Source organism: Carlito syrichta, unplaced genomic scaffold (assembly GCF_000164805.1).
Source record: "Carlito syrichta isolate Samal-C Ts95f unplaced genomic scaffold, Tarsius_syrichta-2.0.1 Scaffold304465, whole genome shotgun sequence".
Lineage (NCBI taxonomy): Eukaryota > Metazoa > Chordata > Mammalia > Primates > Tarsiidae > Carlito > Carlito syrichta.
Window position 1 is genome coordinate 179,334 of NW_007248561.1, and position 16,927 is coordinate 196,260.

Consider the following 16,927-nt stretch of genomic DNA (forward strand, 5'->3'; position numbering starts at 1 on the left):
TAATATTTAATTTAATTTGCAATATTGTTATCAGGATTTAGAAATAATGTATTTAAAGTGCCTGACACATAAATGGTTAACAAATAGTGACTATAGTTGATGATGTCAACATTCTCTAAACATATTGTTTTTTCTAAGAAAAACTGTAATTTTCATAAATCTCACATTTAAAAGTATCCATTATGCACAAGTACTATCAATTGGAGGAGTTAAAGTTAACTTAGAAAACATTTTTTTAAATGGCTTCCACTCATACCGGGATCAGCTGCCAACTAAGCAGTAGTAGAGGCTATATAATGCTTTATTGTTTATCGGCACCCGCTTTCAGCAACATTTAAGTGTAGGAACTAGGTAGGACCTGCATAATGTCTGCTCTTATTGGCTGCTTAAGTGATAGTTTAAGCTGAAAGTGATGAAGCAGAGAATCAGCCTATATATTTATACATTTTTTAAAGTGCTTTCGAATATATTTTTTGTTTTACCTTTTTCTTGTTTGTTTAAACTTGCACCAAACAAATCTAGGTTGGAAGAAGTGGCAATATCCCAGCTGGAACAACAGTTGATACAGATATTACACACCCGTATGAGTTTGATTTTTACCTCTGTAGCCATGCTGGAATACAGGTAAGCCTACACATTGAGTTAATTTTTTTTTAAGTCAGGTCTGACTGTGTCACCTAGGCTGGAGTGCAGTGGCACAATCTTGGCCTACTGCAGCCTGGACTTTCTGGGCTCAGGTGATCCTTCTTCCTCAGTCTCCCAAATAGCTGGAACTATAGGCAAGCATCACCATGTCCAGCTAAGTTTTTTAGAGGGTGGGTTGGGGGGTAGAGATGAGGTCTCACTATGTTGTCTGGGCTGGTCTTGAACTCCTGGGCTCAAGCAATCTTCTTGCCTCAAACTTCCCAAAGTGCAGTGATTATAAAGCATGAGCCACCATGCCCAGTCACACGTTTTAATTCAAGAACTTTAATTCTCTTTTTTTATTTTTTTCTTTTCTTTTTTGTTTATTTTAGAGACGGTGTCTTGCTCTGTTGCACAGGCTACGTAGTGATGTAATCATAGCTCACTGTAACCTCAAACACCTGGGCTCAAACAATCCTCCCATCTCAACCTCCCAAGTAGCTGGGATTACAGTCATTCACCACTGTACCCAGCTAATTTTTTTAACTTTTTGTAGAGACAGGGTCTCACTGTGTTTCCCAGACTGGTCTCTAACTCCTGGCCTCAATTAATCCTCCCACCTTGGCCTCCCAAAGCACTGGATTACAAATGTGAGCCAGCATGCTCAAACCAGAACTTTCATTCTTATGTGTATTTTTTAAATCTCAGAAAAAGGAGAAAGAAATACTCTTCTCTGCATTCCAAATTGTTTCCACATGAAATTAGATGAAACTTTCAGTAAGTAAATTTCTTCCCTTTTCTTACCTTGAGAGGTGCTTGGGGCTTATTTTTATGAAATTACCAGAATATATGTAGCTTAGTAGAATGAATCTCCCTAAAATGGACCCTTAATTTAACCTAAAACTTCAAAAAAATTTAAAGTACCTGATTGTTTCCTCTTTTTATTTTTATTTTTTTAAGGGGCTCAAGCAATCCCCCCATCTCAGTCTCCCAAGTAGCTGGGGCTACAGGCATATGCCACTGCACCCAGTTAATGATGATAGTATTTTTATGGAAAACTTTGACATTTACTGGTAGATATTGAGTATGTGAAATAGTTTTAATTTTAGAATTAAAGCTTTAAGTTTCATTTAAATAATTTTAAAAGCCTTATTCTTTTCAGAAAATCTTTTCATTAATTTGTTAGCTTTGCTTGGTAGAACATAAGCATTAATTCAGTGCTTCTCAATCTTTCCAACAATAGAAAACAAACCCATATTCCCAGGATATCTGAGAGTCTGAGAGGATATAGCCAGAAACTATTTTAGGTTACTTGCTATTGATTGAGGTAGAAATTTCAAGTTGTACCTTGCTGTACAGCTGTGTCTTACAGCTTTGTATATCCCACATACACATACACTAACCTGTTCTAGACTCATGGCTTTAAGTTATTTTCTCAGTCATTTATTCATATTTTTATATCCACTCCTCTTTACAATCAACAGTATACTTTTACAGGGTGGGTAGTTATAACCAATTAGCAAAAACATAGTTAATAGTGGGGTCAGAGGGTGATATCACCAAAATGGCTGACTAGAAGCTCCTAGTGCTTGTCTCCCTCATGTAGACAGCCAAAACAACAGATATACATCTACATCTTAATGAAAATAACTGAGGGAGAGCATCAGAGTGCATCAGAGGAGTAACAGAAAACCTGGTAAGCACAGACACTTGGAATGGCTACACAGAGAATGGGAGAAAATGCCTACCACCACTACCTCTTCTGGCACCTACCCACTCATGCTGCCTATGGACCTAGGGACTGACCTACCCAACCTGTCAAAGCCAAACTGCACCAGCAAGTGCAGCCTGGAAGCCCACAAGGTGTCCTGCTACTACTACTCTCATTGCCCACACCATGCATACTACTCAAGGGCCCAAGGATTCATCTGCCCGCCCAGCCCACTGCTGTTACTACTGACATCTTAGCAAGCTGCCTAGAGACCCAAGCATTGGCCCTCTTGGACCAGCTAACACCAATGCCTATATATGCTACCCAGGAGCCTAACAACAGGCATGCTCAGCTCCCTGCTGCCACAGCTGGGTCCTGTTGACTGGCATACCTGGCATCCTGTCCCTAGCAAAAACTCATCACAGCTTCCACTAACAACCATAGCCTAAACCACTGAGGAAATCAAAGATGTCACAGACGGTGTTTATAACCAAATAAATCATACAGCAACTACACTACTGCACATATCCAGAAATCAAGCTAAAGTTTCCTATACAACCAACACTGTAGATACATCTACAGAAAAAATTCTTCCCCATGAAAGCCAATCAGAAAAATTAAAAGAAATGACTATTACATGTGATGAACAGTTATCAACAAAAGGATGCAAGGAACGTGAAAAAGCAAAGAAATATGACACCTCCAAATGAAACATAATAATTCTCCAACAACAAACTCCAATGAAAAAGAAATTCATGAAATACCTGAACAAGAATTCAGAATGATGATATTAAGAAGGCTCAGTGAGGTACTAGAGAGCACTGTTAAACACTACAAATGAATCAGAAAAACAATTCAAAATATGAATGAGAAATACACCAAAGGGATATCATAAAAAAACAACCAAACAGAAATCCTGGAACTAAATAATTCAATAAATGAAATAAAAAATACAGTTGAGAGCTTTAGACTAGATCAAACATATTAGACTAGATCAAGCAGAAGAATTTGTGAATTTGAAGATAACTTTTCAAATAAGCCAATCAGACCAAAAAAAGAAAACCCATGTGACATATGGGACATCATAAAACAACCAAATATACAAATTTTGAGTGTCCAATAAGGTGAAGAAAAGTTCAATGGCATAGAAAATCTATTTATCAAAATAGTAACTGAGAACTTCTCAAGTGTAAGAAGAGATTTAGACATCCAGGAAACCCAGTGATTCACAAATAGATACAACCCAAAAAGATCTCCTCAGTACATTCTAGTCAAACTTTCAAAAGTCAAAGACAGAGTTCTAAAAACAGTAAAAGCAAGCATCTATCTAGTCACATAAGTGAACTCTTACGAGAAGAACAGCAGGTTTCTTAGCATAAACCTTACAGGCCAGGAGAGAATAGGATGATATATTCAAAGTACAAAAAGAAAAAACCTGTTTAATAAGAATACTATGCCCAGCGAAGTTATCCTTTATAAATGAAGGAGAAATGAAGACTTTCCCAGAAAAGCAAACATAAAGGAAATTCATCACCTTTGGAGCAGCTCTCAAGAAGTGCTTAAGGGAGTCCTACACCTGGAACAGAAAGAATGCTATCTGCCATCATAAAAACACATGAAAATGTAAAGCTAATCGGTAGATCAAACATACAAATGAGGATGAGAAAGGACTCAAACCACAAAGTTAAACAATAAGAAAGGGACAAAAGATCTAAAAAATAACCAGAAAACAATTAACAAAATGACAGTAATAAGTTCTCACATGCCAGTGGTAACGTGGAATGTAAATAGATTAAATTTTCTACTTGAAAGATACAGACTCCATAACTTTGAGAAATAAACTTCTGTTTTTTATTTAAAATATATATATAGACTGGCTGAATAGATAAGAAAAGTTGATCCAACTATATGCTGCCTACAAGACACTCTTTACCTATAAAGACACATATAGACTGAAAGTAAAGTGATAGGAAAAAATACTTCACATAAACAAACCAAAGTGAGCAGAAGAAAATATACTTGTATCAGATAAAACAGACTGTAAGTTAAAAAAAAAAAGAACATATGATAAAGTGATCAATTCAGCAAGAGGATATAACAAGCCGGGCTCGGTGGCTCAGCCTGTAATCCCGTGCTTTGGGAGGCTGAGGTGAGTGGATTACCTGAGCCCACAGGTTCAAGACCTGCCTGGGCAACTTGGCGAGACCCAATCTCTACAATAAATCAAAAAATTAGCCGGGCGTGGTAGCGCACGCCTGTAGTTCCAGCTACTTGGAAGGCTGAGGCGGAAGGATCACCAGAGCCCATCAGGTTGAGGCAGCAATGGCCAGGAGCATGCCACTGTACTCCAGTCTGGGCGACAGAATGAGACTCCAACTCAAAAAAAAAAAAAAAAAAAAGGATATAACAATTCTTACTATATATACACCAGACACCAGAGCACCCATATATACAAAGCAAATATTAGACCTAAAAGGAGAGACAGACTTCAATACAATAATAGTTAAGGACTTCAGCACTCCACTCTCAGCAGTAGATGGATCAACAAGAAATTTAAGATGTATTTTAGACCAAATGGACCTAACAGACGCTTGCAGAACATTGCATTCAATAGCTGCAGAATACACATTCTTCTCAACAGCACATAGAGCATTCTCCAGGATAGACCACATATTGTTTTGTCACTTTGACAAAACAAGCCTCAACAAATTTAGAAGAATTGAAATTATATCAAGTGTCTTTTATTTTCTGATGACAATGCAAAAAAACTAGAAACCATTAACAAGAGGAACTTTTTTTTCTTACTTATTTATTTATTTTTTGAGTTGGAGTAGAGATGAGGTCTCGCCAAGTTTCCCAGGTGGATCTCGAACCCACTGGCTCAGGCAGTTCACTCACCTCAGCCTCCCGAAGCACGAAATTACAGGCTGAGCCACCGAACCTGACTATTTATTTATTTTTGAGTTGGAGTCTCACTCTGTTGCCCAGGCTAGAGACCAGTGAGTGACATGCTCACAGCCATTGCAGCCTGGACCTGCTTAGGCGATCCTTCTGCCTCAGCCTTCCAAGTAGCTGGAACTACAGGTGCATGCCACCTCACCTAAAGCAATCCTCTCGCCTCAGCCTCCCAAAGTTCTGGGATTACAGGCTGAGCCACCGCGCCCAGCCAAGAGGAACTTTTTAAAATTATACAAATACATGGAAATTAAACAGCATGCTCCTGAACAACCAGTAAGAAATTAAGAAACCAATAAGTCAATGAAGAAATTAAGAGGGAAATTTCTTGAAACAAATGAAAACAGAAATACAACATGTAAAACCTATGGGATATAGCAAACTTTAAGAGGAATGTTTATGACAATAAACTCCTATATCAGAAAAGTCTTAAAATTTCAAATAAGCAAAAAACTACATCTCAAGAAACTAGAAAAACAAGAACAAACCAACCCAAAAGTAGTAGGAGAAAAAAAAAAATAAGGATCAGATCAGAAATAAATGAAATTGAGACTTAGAAAGCAATACAAAAGATCAACAAAATGGAAAGTTGGGTTTTGGGGGGCTTGCTTGTTTTTCAGAGAAAGGGCTTCACTGTTACTCAGGCTGGAGAGCACTGGCATCATCATGGTTTACTGTAACCTCAAACTTCTAATCTCAAATGCAATACCCCCAACTCAGCCTCCTGAGTAGCTAAGACTACAGGCATATGCCACCATGATTTTTTTTTCCACTTATTGTAGAGAAAGTCTTGCCCGGGCTACTCTTGAAGTCCTAGCCTCAAGCAATCCTCCCATCTCAGCCTCCCAAAGCACTGGGATTACAGGTGTGATCCACCATTCCTGGCCATAAAGTTGGTTTTTGGAAAGTTTAAAAAATAATAATAATAACAAGCCATTAGCTAGACTATTCAAGAAAAGAGGAGAAAAGGGCCAATAAATAAAGTCAGAAACAAAGAAGGAGTCATTACAACTGATACCACAGAAATACAAAGATCATTAGACTGTTATGAACAGCTCTCTGCCAGCATATCAGAAAATCTAGTGGAAATGCACAAATTCCCGAATACTGCAGTCTACCCAGATTGAACCAAGAAATAGAAAACCTGAATAGGCCAGGCACAGTGGCTCACGCTATAATCCCAGCACTTTGGGAGGCCAAGGTGAGAGGATTGCCTAAGCCCACGGGTTTGAGACCAGCTTGGGCAACTTGGCAAGACCTCATCTCTACAATAAGTAAAAAAAAAAAAATTAGCTGGGTGTGGTGGCGTGTGCTTGTAGTTCCAGCTACTTGACAGACTGAGGCAGAAGGATCATCTGAGCCCAGCGCGTCGAGGCTGCAGTGGCTGTGAGCATGACACTGCACTCCAGCCTAGGTGACAGTGAGACTCCGACTCAAAAAAAGAAAACCTGAATAGACCAATTACAAGTAACAAGATTGAATCTGTAATAAAAAGTCTTCTGCTCCTCTCTCTCTCCCCTCTCTTCCTCCCTCTCCCTCCCTTTCTCTCCTCTCTTTCTCTCCTCTCTTCCCCTCCCTCCCTCTCTCTCTCTTCTCTCCCTTTTTCCTCTCTCCCTCTTTCTCTCTCTCTCTCCCTTCTTCCCCTCCCTTTCCCCCTCCTCTTTCCCCCTCACCTCTCTCTCCTCTCTCCCTCTCTCTCTTCTCTATCTCTCCTTCCCTTTCTCTTTCTCCCTCTCTTTCTCCCTTAAAAAAGCAGGGGGAAAAATATCTTCCATCAAAGAAAAGCCCAGAACCTGATGGCTTCACTGCTGAATTCTTCCAGGCACTTAAAGAAGAACTAATGCCAGTTCTTATCAAACTCTTCAGAAAATTGAATTCTTTCAGACTCGTTGTACAAGGCCAGCATGACCCTTATACCAAAACTAGACAAGGCTACAACAACTAGAGGTCAATATCCCTGATGAACACAGGTGCAAAAATTCTCAACAAAATACTAGCAAACCAAATCACACAGTACATTACAAGAATCATTCACCATGATCAAATGGGATTTATTCCAGGGGTACAGGGATGGTTTACCATATACAAATCAATAAATGTGATAACTCACATCAGCAGAGTGAATGATAAGAACCATATGATCATCTCAGATGTAGAAAGGGCATTTAATAAAACTCAACATCTCTACTATGATAATAGTTCTCAAGAAGCTATGTATAGAAGGACTGTACCTCAACACAGCCCACAGCCAACATCTTACTGAATGGGGAGAAGTTAAGAGCTAAGTTCAGGTGTCCACTTTAGCCTCTTTTATTCAACATAGTCATAACCTGAGCCATTAGACAAGAGAGCAGTATAGAACAACTAAATTTGAAAGGAGAAAGTTGAATGTTCCCTATTTGCAGAGGACCTGTGCTTATATATGGAAAGCCCTAGGAACGCCACCAAAAATCTTTTTTTCCAGAGTCTCACTCTGTCACACAGGCTGAAATGCAATGGCATGCTCACAGCCACTGCAGCCTTGACCTGCTGGGCTCAAGTGATCCTACCGCCTCAGCCTTCCAAGTAGCTGAAACCACAGGTGTGTGCCACCTTAATTTTTTTATTTATTGTAGAGACAAGGTCTCATCACATTGCCCAGGCTGGTCTCGAACTCCTGAACTCAAGCAATCCTCCTGCCTCCACGTCCCAAAATGCTGGGATTACAGGCGTGAGCCTCCGCACCCAGCAAAACTTTTAGAGCTGATGAACAAATTTAGTAAAGTTCTAGAATACAAAATTAGTGTTTCTGTACACCAACAATTATCTTGCAAAAAAGAAATCACAAAAACAATTCTATTTACAATAGCTATGAAAGGAAAAAAGCAAACAAACAAATAAAACTAGGAATACATTTAACCAAGGAGGTGAAAGAGCTCTATGAAGAAAACTAAAAAACTGATGAAAGAAATCAAAGAGGATACCAAAAAATAAAAGAATATCCCATGTTCTTTTATTCATGAAATGAAAGAATTGATGTTGACCATACTACCAAAAGCAATTTACAGATTCAATGCAGTCCTTATCAAAATTTCAATAACATTCTCAACAGAAATAGAAAAAAACAATTCTAAAATCATGTGGAACCACAAAGGACCCCAAATAGCCAAAGCAATCCTGAGCAAAAAGAACAAAGCTAGAGGAATCATACTACCAGACTTCAAAATATAGTACAAAGCCATATTAACCAAAAGCATGATGTTGGCATAAAAACAAACACATAGGCCAATGGAAGACAGAGACCAGATATAATTTTACGTATTTACACCCAACTGATTTTTGACAAAGACTAAGAACTTTCATTGGGGTAGAAACAATCACTTCAATAAATACTGCTGAAAATATTGGCTGTTCATATGCAAAAAATGGAACTGGACCCTGTCTCACACCACATACAAAAATCAGTTCAAAATGGATTAAAAGATTTAAATGAAGGCCAGGTGCAGTGGCTTATACCTGTAATTCAAGCATTTTGGGAGACCAAAGCAGGCAGATTGCTTGAGGCCAGGAGTTTCAGACCAGCTTGGGCAACATAGCAAAACCTTGTCTCTACAAAAAAAAAAAAAATAATGAGCCAGGCATAGTGACATGCACCTGTAGTCCCAGCTACTCCGGATGCTGAGGCCCTAGGATCACCTGAGCCCAGGAGATCCAGTCTGGGTGACAAAGTGAGATCCTGACTCGGAAAAAAAAAGGGACTTAAATGAAAGACCCAAAACTATTAAACTACTAGAAGAAAACATAGAGGAAATGCTTTAGGATGTTGATCTAGGCAAACTATTCATTCAACAAGGGAATAATATTCAAAATATACAAGGAACTCAGCCGCAAAAAAAAAAAATTTGATTTAAAAACTGGCAAATGTCCCAAAAGAAGACATTCAGATTACCAACAGGCGTATGAAAATATGCTCAGCATCACTCATCATTAGAGAAATGAAAATCAAAAGTACAGTGAGATATCATCTCACCTCAATTAGAGCGGCCGTTATAAAAAGACAAAGAATAACAAATGCTGGTGAGGACGCAGAGAGGAACTCTTATGCACTGTTAGTAGAAATGTATACTAGTATAGCCATAGCAAACTGTATGGAGGTTCCTCAAAAAGCTAAAACAAGAACTACCATATGATTTAGTGATCCACTACTGGGTATATATCCAAAGGAAAGGAAATCAGTATGTTGAAGAAATATATCTGCACCCTTATGTTATTGCAGCACTATTCACAGTGGCCAAGATATAGAGTCAACGTAACTATCCATCAACAGACAAATTGATTTTTTTAATGTGGTATATATACACAGTGAAATACTATTCAGTCATTAAAATGAATGAAATTCTGTTATTTGCAGCAACATGGATGAGCTTGGAGGACAATGTGTTAAGTGACATAAGCCAGGTGACAGAAAAATGAATACTGTATGATCTCACTTATATGTGGATGCTATAAAAGTTGTTCTTGGCTGGGCTCGGTGGCTCAGTCTATAATCCCAGCACTTTAGGAGACCGAGGCAAGTGGATTGCCTGTGCCCATGGGTTCAAGACCAGCCTGGGCAACTTAGTGAGGCCTTGTCTCTACAATAAATAAAAAATTAGCCAGGCGTGGTAGCACATGCCTGTAGTTCCAGCCAGTTGGAAGGCTGAGGCGGAAGGATCGCCAGAGCCCAGCAGGTTGAGGCTGTGGTGGCTGTGAGCGTGCCACTGCACTCCAGCCTGGGCGACTCCAAATCAAAAAAAAAAAGTTGATCTCATAGGAGTAGACAGTAGAATAATGGTGACTGGAGGCAAGAAAGGGTGGGAGGGAGGGGGAATAACCACAGATTGGTTATCAAATACAAAATTAAGCTATGTAGGAGAAATAAGTTCTAGTATTCTATAGCATTGTAGGGTGACTATAATTAACAGCAATTTACAGTATATTTCTAAATAACCAGGAGAGCAGATGAGGAATTTTCCTAACACAAAGAAATGTTTAAGGTGATAGATACACTAATTGTCCTGATTTGTTTATGACATACTATATATATCTCTCTCTCTCAAAATATCACACTGTACCGATAAGTAAGTGTAATTATTATTATGGATTCTTTTTTTTTGAGTTGGAGTCTCACTCTGTCGCCCAGACTGGAGTGCAGTGGCCGCTCCCGGCCACCACAGCCTCGACCTGCTGGGCTCCGGCGATCCTTCCGCCTCAGCCTTCCAAGTAGCCGGAATTACAGGCATGCGCTACCACGCCCGGCTGATTTTTTTTTTGCTTTATTGTAGAGATGAGGTCTTGCTGCCCAGGCGGGTCTCGAACCTGCGGGCTCACGCAATCCACTCACCTCAGCCTCCCAAAAGCGCAGAATTATAGGCTGAGCCACCGAGCCTGGCAGTAAGTGTAATTATTATATGTCAACTAAAAATAATGAAAACCTCTACAAAATAAGTCAAAAAATTAACCAGACATGATGGCACATACCTGTAGTCCCAGCTACTCAGGAAGCTGAAGCAGAAGGATCCCCTGAACCCAGGAGATCGAGGCTACAGTGAGCCATGATGCTGCCACTCCAACCTGGGCAACAGGATGAGACCCCAACTCAAAAAAATTAACAATAATAATAATAAAACCCCCCAAAATTCATAAAGTTAAAGTAATAATAAACCTGTATAATTAGAGTACCTATTTTAGTGCCCCCCCCGCCATATTTCCTAATACTGCTGTAGCTTTTTAATTTAAAAAAAATCAGAGGAGAAAGAAATGCTGTTAAACAGATTTTTTTTTAATTCTGGAACTTTTGGCGACCTTTAATATGTAAATGGTCATTATCAGTCCTTAAGATAGGAATATTTTTCCGATATATTTAACCAGAAACTTTAGAGAACAACTTTCTTTTGAAACTTTTGCTCTAGTCAGCAAGTAACCAGGAATATTTCACAGAGACTAAAGGCTGGAGTGCAGGGGCATGCTCACAGCCACCATTGACTGCCTCAGCCTGCTGCATTCAGGTGATCCTTCTACCTCAGCCTTCCAAATAGCTGGAAATATAGGTGCATGCCACCACACCCAGCTAATTGTTTGATTTGTGGTAGAGATGAAGTCTTGCCAAGTTGCCCAGGCTGGTCTCAAACTGGTGGGCTCAGGCATTCCTCACCTCAGCCTCCCAAAGTACTGGGATTATAGACCCCACCTCGCCTGGTTTAAGAATGTTCTTTGTTAGCCAGGCTTGGTGGCACGCACCTGTGGTTCCACTAGTTAAAAGATAGGTGGAAAGGTTGCCTGAGCCCAGCAGGTTGAGGCTGCAGTGGCTGTGAGCATGCCACTGTGCTCCATCCTGGGAGGCAGAGTAAGACTCTGACTCAAAAAAAAAAAAAGAATATTCTTTATGCATCTCTCCAGCTTTATTTGAACCTTCAGACTTTGAGATCCAAAGATATCTTGTTTTTTTACCAGCTGAAATTTAAAACCCAATTATTTTTAACCATAAAATATAACAGTTTATGTTGTTGTTGTTGTCGTCGTTTTTAGTTGAAATCTCACACCCAGCTAATTTTTTGATTTGTTGCGGAGATGAGGTCTTGCCATGTTGTCCAGACTGTTCTCGAACCCCCAGGCTCAAGCAATTCTCTCACCTCCGCCTCCAAATTGCTGGGATTATAGGCATGAGCCACCATGCCTGGCCACAGTTTATTTTTTCTAAACACTAGTTTTAACTTTACCAGTGAGTAACAGATCCTTTAATGACATTTTGGCCAAATCCCATAATTTTTCAATACATTTCTTTCTTAATCTTATTGGTGTTTACAGCTCAGTCCCAATCCCCCACCTGCCATTTTATTTTGAGATTAAATTTGCATACAGTAATACAATATTTGGCCTATTGTGACTGATTTATTTCATTGAGCATGGTGTCTTCAGGGTTCATTCATGTTTAGTATGTGTCAGAATTTTCTTTTTCAGATTGAATAATATCCATTTATGTATATACCACATTTTGTTTATCTAGATATTCATTGATAGACATATGGGTTGCTTTTCCCTTTTGGTAATTGTTTGTAATGCTGCTATGAACATAGGTATACAAGCATCAGCTTGAGTCCCTGCTTTCATTCCTTTTGGATTTATAACTAGAAACAACAAAGATTTTTTTTTTTTTTTTTTAAGTCAGAGTCTCACTCTATCACCCAGACTGGAGTATAGTGGCACAGTCACAGCCACCCCAGCCTCCACCTGCTGGGCTCAAGTGATCCTTCTTCCTCAACCTTCCAAGTAACTGGAACCACAGGCACGCACCACACACCTGGCTAATTTTTTGATTTTTTTGTAGAGATGAGGTCTTGCCAAGTCACCCAGGCTGGTTTCAAACCCCTGGACTCAGGCAATTCTCTTGCCTCGGCTGCCCAAAGTGCTGAGATTACAGGCTTGAGCCACCACGCCTGGCCAGAATCAACAAAGACTTTTAACTGATTATTAAATTAGAATATGTTTTACTAATGTACAAAGCTGTTTTTATGTAATGTGGTCTGTCCTGTATATTTATTTAAGAGTTTAAAATTCAATAGAATATGCCATTGCCTTTTCTATAGGGTACCAGTCGTCCTTCACACTATCATGTTTTATGGGATGATAACTGCTTTACTGCAGATGAACTTCAGCTACTAACTTACCAGCTCTGCCACACTTATGTACGCTGTACACGATCCGTTTCTATACCTGCACCAGCGTATTATGCTCACCTGGTAGCATTCAGAGCCAGATATCATCTTGTGGACAAAGAACATGACAGGTAATATGAAAGTATAACAAATATAGATTCTCATTCAAACCCAAATGTTAGGATTTTCTTGGAAAATTTTTTTAAGTGCTTCTCTAAGTATGTGCCTCTCTATTTGCCATAAAGTACCGCCATTTAGAATTAAAGTGCTATAAGCTATTACAGGAGTTAGTGATCCACATGAAAAGTGATATGTCTGGATTTGCTTCCAATTAATCTAGGAGAGGTGAGAGAAGGAAAACAAAATTGGCCTTGAGTTAATAAAGATTGAAGTAGGGTGATGGACACATCATAAATCATTATACCAATCTCTATTTTTTTATGTTTTTAAGTTTTTCTACACATAATATTTTTCAGAATTATTACATCAGAATAGGAAGTTTGTTTTTGTGTTTATTGCCACTTCTCTTACAGTGCTGAAGGAAGCCACGTTTCAGGACAGAGCAATGGGCGAGATCCACAAGCTCTTGCCAAGGCTGTGCAGATTCACCAAGATACCTTACGCACAATGTACTTTGCTTAAAAAATCCAAGTATTATTCTCTGAGAGGAAGAACTGAAAAATGAATCAACATACAACGTATGTTTCCAGTGGAGTCAGTTGAGTAAGGACACCTCCAGCCATACAGAAACCAACACTGTGTGGGGCCAGGGTCTGATCCTTATGTTGACACAAGAAAGATTGTTTACTTCATCAAGGAACACAGCATCATTATGCAATATGAAACCAGCCAACTGCTTTTTGTGCGGTCTCCTATAGGAAGTATCGCGATTGTTTCGTTTTCATTTCTTGTAGTCTAACCCTTTTAATGCCTTTACCTCAAGTTGCTTGGCAGCACAACTCTCTTTGCAAAAAAAAGTAAAGAAAAAGTAAATGATGGTTTAAAAAATACACACCTATATGAATAATCAAAACGATTGTTCACAATTGTGTGTGCAAAAAAATTAATGTGCATTCATTTATTCTTGTAAAGGTATCTGTATTTTTAAAATATATACATGCATACTTATGCATATATATCTGGATCTAGATTGATAATACAGTAGATATATATGTGTCTGTGTATATATTTTATTGTTCATTCCATTGGGGAACTTCCCCTTTTGTTCTCCCATCACTACCACCTTTATTTCTCTCTCTGTGTCCCTTGCCTTCATCACCTACATTTTTTTCCTAATGCTGCCTGTAGCAGTCAAGTGTTCATATATCTAGTTCATTTGAATGTGAAACATGGCAAACTAGATTTCTACTTTTATTTTGCACACCCTACCCCGTCTTCTATCACACACAATTCTGAGTCCTCAGCTCTTGGTATAGCTGTCTTATGAAAAAAAATTATTATATATATAATACTTATTTTATATATATATGTATAAAATGTTTTTGTGAGAGTGTGTCTGCTCCCTCCCACTCAGAAGATACATTTGCCATTCGTGCAATGTGCACATAAGCAGTAGCAACCTATTTTTCTTTAGTGAGTTTGTTGAAGCTGCTATAAATATAAAACCTTGTCAGAAGTTGTATCTCTTTCTGATAAGTGATATATATTCTAAAGCCTTCTGTTTCTAGGGATTATACATGGAAATTCCTTAAAGATTTTATAAAGGGTAAATATTTTAAAAGATTGGAACTCTGTAGGGTTGAGGCCTCTGAAATTGAATGAAGGAAAGAAAGGGTTGTTGGGGGATTTTTTTGTTTTGTTTTTTGACAAGCTACTTGCTGCCTCTCATACCTTAATGTGATTTTCATATATATATTTTTATATATATGTATGTGTGTGTATATATATATAAACATATATGTATGTGTTTTGAAGTATAGCTTCCTTTTCTTTTAGATTTATTAGAATAGTGCTTTAATAATTACAGAACAGTATTGACAACACTTTTATAGAAATATAATCATGTTTATTTTAAGAACTGACAAGTTGTTTTTGCTATCTTTTAGTGCAATAAGCAGTTTTAAAGGAAAGTTGTGTCTGTTTGCATCTTTACCATGGATAGTAGGAACTACAGGCACCTCTATGATTTTAAAAGGGCAAAGTAATACAGCCTTAATTTCAGAAGGAAAGTTTTGTAACTGATAGTTTTAAAGCATATCTTTCAAAAATCATGATGAAAGTGAAGGAAATGAAATTGCCTGAATGAATCTGACCTTGAATATTAAAATAAAGTTGAACTTTGATTTTAAATAATGGTAGTTCAGCTATTTAAATTATTTGAAAATAGATCATGTTTATCGCAGAATCATACTAGCTGGTGTCCGTTATCATTTACTAAGATGAATTGGAAAATATGAGATAACATATTAAAAACTTTTTGCTAACTTATCACCATGATAACTTTCCTTTTAGAATTAAGGTGTTAGTAACAAGGGAGGTTAGAATTTTCATGACTTTAAATGTGCTAAATCACTAAAATGTGGAAAAAGGTTTTACAAAGCTTTTGTTTTGTTGAATTTACTTTAAGACATTAAAAAGTACTATAAAGTGGTGAAAACCAAGCTTATCAGTAGCATTGGATTCAGGGGAGCTTTGCACTTTGTAACTCATGAAAATTGCATTTTGATTTATTTTTTTTCCCTTTTTGCACTGGTTCAGAGTATAGATACTACAGATTGTTTCCAGTGGGCATTGTTGTTAGCCTTTCAGAATTTCATCAGCACATGAAAGCTAATGGATCTAGATCTTAGTTTCTCTCTTACCTGCAATCCACTATTATTGCCAATTTACTGTATTTTGAGCCTAAAATCTGAGCCCATGTCCTACAAAAGGCATGAATTCTTTTGTCCCTCTGCCAGAAAACTAAGAAAGTACTGTATTTTGTATGTTTATTATTTTGAAATGTCTGAAATGCAATTTACAACATTGTTTCAAGGAGCTTTACAAAAGGTAATATTTGTATAGTATATGCATTTTTTTCTTCCCAGCCTTCTCCTATCTCCTCCAAAAAAAATTTCTGTAAAATTTTTTTAACCCTAGCTGGGCTCGGTGGCTCAGCCTGTAATCCTGCGCCTTTGGGAGGCTGAGGTGAGTGGATTGCCTGAGCCCGTGGGTTCGAGACCCGCCTGGGCAATTTGGTGAGACCTCATCTCTACAATAAATCAAAAATTAGCCAGGCATGGTAGTGCGCGCCTGTAGTTCCACCTACTCGGAAGGCTGAGGCGGAAGGATCACCAGAGCCCAGCTGGTCGAGGCTGCGGTGGCCAGGAGCGGCCACTGCACTCCAGTCTGGGCGACAGAGTGACTCCAACTCAAAAAAAAAAAAAAAAATTTTTTTTTAGCCCTGAAGTTATACTGAATGTAGTCAGGAACATGGGCAAGAGAAGAAAATAGTATACCCTAGATGGTAAAAGCATGATTGGTCTATGCTTGATTAGTGTGAGTAAAACATCTTTATTAATGGGAGCTGTTCAGAATGTAGGGAACTTTAGGGACAACTGTAGATATTCTTTCTCTATTTACTCCTTTGCCTAATTTTTGGTCACTTAGTCACATATGCTTGAGTGAAGCTTTTAATTTAAGTCTATTTGAAAGGACTTTTTTTAGAGGAAAAATATTTTTTATAAAATATAAACCTTTGCCTTTTGAGTGATTTCTTTTATAGAGTGCTCTTCCACTATTCAGCCTTGCTAGTTTAAGGTTGATTGACTGGGCTCAGTGGCTCAGCCTGTAATTCCAGCAATTTGGGAGGCCAAGGCAAGTGGATTGCCTGAGCCCGCAGGTTTGAGACCAGCCCTGGCAACTTGGTGAGACCTCATCTCTATAATAAATCAAAAAAAGTAGCCAGACGTGGTAGCGCATGCCTGTAGTTCTGACTACTTGGAAGACTGGGGCGGAAGGATTG

At 38.5% G+C, this 16,927-nt stretch overlaps 1 long non-coding RNA gene across 1 annotated transcript; it reads left to right on the top strand.

Moving 5' to 3' along the window:
* Positions 1-522: 522 nt before the first annotated feature.
* On the top strand, positions 523-14,323 carry LOC110595801. Its single transcript, XR_002482078.1, has 3 exons — positions 523-624; positions 12,895-13,094; positions 13,497-14,323. It is a non-coding gene; the product is annotated as an uncharacterized LOC110595801 (long non-coding RNA).
* Positions 14,324-16,927: the final 2,604 nt, after the last annotated feature.